We start from the raw sequence: 4635 nt of genomic DNA on the forward strand, positions 1-4635 counted from the left end.
CTTGCATTTTAGAAAGTCAAAGCAAGGTAGGAGTTTCATGGTGAATAGCAGGGTCTTTAGGGGGGTATTGAAACAAAGGGACTTTGGAATTCAGGTTCAAAGTCCTCTGAAAGTGGAGTCACGGGTAGATAGGGCAGTGAAAAAGGCATTTGTCAGACTAGCCTTCATCAGTCAGAGTAATGAGTATCGAAATTAGGGAGTTATGTTGCAGTTATACAGGATACTGGTGATGCAATACTGGTAGTGTTATGTTCAGTGTTGTTCACTTTGCTATAGGAAGGATGTTATTAAACTGGAAATAGTGCAGAAGAAACTTACAAGGATGTTGCCCAGACTCAATGGTCTGAGTTATTTTGAGAGGTTGGGCAAGCTAGGAGTTTTTACTTTAGAGTAAGTTGCATGAGTAAGTTGAATAAGTTGAATGAGCGAGTCATTCAATCCTGCTCCAACATTCTTCAAAACCATGGCTGACTTGATTGTAATTCCCTCATTCCATTTTACAGAGATTCCCCTGTCTGCAGCCTCTGCTCTATTTGTTGGTCATGTTGCAGATCCAGATGCTGTAACTACAGTCACCATGTTTCATCCAGTTTTGGATCACCACAGCCTCTGGTCTTCCTGAATTTCCGCAGCAGTTTAAAACACAGCCTCCAGGAAACCATCCCCAGCATTTCCACGAACGTACAAAAACTAGAGTTAAGTCAAATGTTAGTCAAAGGCAAATGAGAAGCCTGGTCTGAATCACTAACAGTTGTGAGGATTCCTCATGTTACTGAGCACATGAGCAGCAGAGAGTGATTAACACAGGCGTTCAATGAATATGCACAGAGCAAGTTACAAAGGTGGGCCTCGAAACTGTTAAAACCCCATTATCCAACATGGAGCACAGGGCAGGGCACTGGGAAGTCAAAGAAAACGCAAGCAATGCTTTTTTGAACACTTTCTAAGCTTCTTAGTGTTGGAAGCTGATGCTCTTGAGTGAGCAACATTCAAGGGCAGGAAAAGATATAGGACAGTTATTCACATTGAAACTGGACAATTAAAACGAGATGGTGGGGAAGCAGTTTAAACACCAACAAATGGGAGGGATTTGGGAAATAGACTGAGGGAGAGAGACTCTGAGCCAGTGTTATGGAAGGATGTGTTTGCAGGTTTCAGAATGCTGAAATGAAGACATTTCGATCATATCTAGCAACATAGGTTAGCATGTCCGGGAATGATGAATTAATACGATATTGGTGCAAGGACAGATAGAATCAGAGTCTCGGAGATGTACAGCATAGAATGAGACGCTTCAGTCTAATTCGTCCATGCTGATGAGATATCCCAAATTAAAGTAATTGCATTTGGCCAATGTCGATGTAAGCCCTTCCTCTTCATGTACACATCCCAATATCATTTAGACGCTATAATTGTAAAATCCTCCACCACCTCCTCTGGCAGCTCATTCCAAACATGCACCACCCTCTGTGGGAAAAAGTTGCTCCTTAGGTCATTTTAAAATCGTTTCCCTCTCATCGGAAATCCATGCTTTCTAGTTTTGGGGGAAAAAGACCTTGGCTATGCACACTATACATGCTCCTCACGCTACAGGAATAAAATAACCCAATCATCAAAGTTTATGCGAACCCAATCTACTCGCACTCTCCCTATCGCTCCAATCCTGGCAACATCCTTGTAAATCTTTACTGACTCCCTTCAAGTTGCACAATATATTTCCAAAAGGAAGGAGATCAGAATTGAATGCAGTACACCAAAAATAGCCAAAGTAATGTGCTGTACAGCAGCAACATGACCACCCAATTCATGCAGTCAAAACACTGGGCAATGAAGGCAAGCATACCAAATGTCTTCTTCACTGTACTACCTAACTGCGACTCTACTTTCAAGAAACTATGAACCTGCATTCTGACTCAGACTCTATCTGTCCTTGCACCAATATCATATTAATTCATCATTTCCGGACATGCTAACCTATGTTGCTAGATATGATCGAAATGTCTTCATTTCAGCATTCTGAAACCTGCAAACACATCCTTTCATAACACTGGCTCAGAGTCTCTCTCCCTCAGTCTATTTCCCAAATCCCTCCCATTTGTTGGTGTTTAAACTACTTCCCCACCATCTCGTTTTAATTGTCCAGTTTCAATGTGAATAACTGTCCGATATCTTTTCCTGCCCTTGACTGTTGCTCACTCAAGAGCATCAGCTTCCAACACTAAGAAGATTAGAAAGTGTTCAAAAAAGCATTGCTTGCGTCTCTTTGTTCAGCAACACTCCCCAGGACGTTAGCATGAAGTGTACATGTCCTGCCCTGATTTGCATTTCCAAACTGCAGCACCTCCCATTTGTCTAGATTAAAACCCACCTGCCAATTGTCAGCCCATCTGCCCTTCTGATCAAGATTCCATTGTACTCTGAGGTAAACCTCCTTTGCTGTCCACTACACCGTCATTTTGGGTTCCGTCTGTAAACTTAGCAACTATTGCTGCAATGATCACATCCAAATGATTTCTGTGAATAGTAAAAAGCAGAGGAGCCAGCACTAACTCTTGTAGCACACCAATGGTCACAACTCTCCTTTTCGAAAAACAATCCTTCACCACCACTCTCTGTCTCCTGCCTTCGGGCTAATTCTGCATACATATGGCTAGTTCTCCCTGTATTCCATATGAACTAAACTTGCCAACCAATCTACCATGCAGGAAGTTGGAAACTGCCTTACTGAAGTCCATACCAACAATATACACCTCTGCCTCAATGAATCCTCTTAGTCACTCCTTCAACCATACTCAGTCAATTTAGTGAGACACAACTTTCCATGCTTCGATCCATGTGGCCTAACACTTATCAGTCGTTGCTTTTCAATATCCATGCAAACCTTGTGCCTCATAATCCTTATCAACAGCTTGCCCTCCACTGAATCTGGCTCACTAGCTTTTCCTTACTATCCTTCTTAAAAATTGTCAGTAATCGCACCAATTTCACAAGCCTCCTATCTTCCGGTACCTCATCTGTGACAATTGATGATACAAATATCTCAGCAAGGGGCCCAGCAATCACTTCACTCGCTTCCCACAGAATTCCCGGGTACATCTGATCAGGTCCTGAAGATTTACCCACCTTTACGGGTTTATGAACTCCAGCATCTCCTTCTCTGTAACACAGGAACTTTTCAACATGTCACGGTTTATTTCCAAAGTTATTTAGCTTGCATATCCTTCTGCACAGCCAATACTGACGCACGATGCTTGTTCAGTATCGTCTCCATCTCCTGCGGTTTTGCACATCGGCAACCTTGCAGATCTTTAAGTGGCCCAAAACACCCCTGAGCTATTCTTTTGTCCTTAACGTATGTGTAGAGTCCCTTTGGATTCTCCTTAAGCCTATTTGCCAGAACTATCTCATGTCCCCTTTATGGCCTCCGGATTTCCCTCTTATGTATACTCCTACTGGCTTTAGACCTTTCTCGACAGTCACTTCAAATCTGGAATTTATAGCCAATTGACGATGATGAATCCGTTTTCGATTTTTAGAAATCCTATCAGGTTCGCTGATGGCCTTGAAGGAAGCAAACTGCCTCCTTACCAAGCCTGGGTTACATGTGACTCCAGACCGACAACAATGTAACTGGATTAGTGGTGCTGGAAAAGCACAGCAGTTCAGGCAGCATCCGCGGAGCAGAAAAATCAACGTTTCGGGCAAAGCCCTTCATTAGGAATAAAGGCAGAGAGCCTGAAGCGTGGAGAGATAAGCTAGAAGAGAGGGGAGGTGGGGAGAAAGTAGCATAGAGTACAATAGGTGAGTGGGGTAGGGGATGAAGGTGATAGGTCGGGGCGGGGGGAGGGTGGAGTGGGTATGTGGAAAAGAAGATCGGCAGGTAGGACAAGTCAGGACAAGTCATGGTGACAGTGCTGAGCTGGAAGTTTGGAACTAGGGTGAGGTGGGGGAAGGGGAAATGAGGAAACTGTTGAAGTCCACATTGATGCCCAGAGGTTGAAGTGTTCTGAGGCGGAAGATGAGGCTTTCTTCCTCCAGGCGTCTGGTGGTGAGGGAGCGGCGGTGAAGGAGGCACAGGACCTGCATGTCCTCGGCAGAGTGTGAGGGAGAGTTGAAATGTAACTCGTAACTGCCCGCTGGGCAATTAGTAATGGGTAATGAATGCAGGTCCAACCAGTGATACCCTCATCCCGTGAATGAGTACTGAAAAAAACCTTGACACCTGCTCTCCCTACCTGACATATGCTTCCCTCTTATCCGTGACCAGACACTCAATTTCTCCCGTCCTCCAGCATTCCTTACACCTATCAGCCTTCCCCTTCACCCTAACAGGGACAGACTCTCTCTGTGATTTTGACATCTCCTTTTTGAAGGCTTCCCTCTTCCCAGATGGCCCCGTAACTGCGAATATCTGTTCCAATCCAGTTTGGAAGTTTTTGCTAATATCATCAAAATTGGCCTTTCTCCAAGTTAGAGCGTTACCTTTTAGACCCAGATCATCCTTTTCCATCTCTATTTTGAAACTAATAGAATTATGATTCTGTGTCTCAAAGTGGTTCCCCACTGAGAGCTCAGTCTCCTGCCCTGCAATATTTTCCAAGGGGAAGATGACGTTGAGATCCTTCTCTGTGATGG

This window comes from Chiloscyllium punctatum, chromosome 34, assembly GCF_047496795.1.
Source record: "Chiloscyllium punctatum isolate Juve2018m chromosome 34, sChiPun1.3, whole genome shotgun sequence".
Lineage (NCBI taxonomy): Eukaryota > Metazoa > Chordata > Chondrichthyes > Orectolobiformes > Hemiscylliidae > Chiloscyllium > Chiloscyllium punctatum.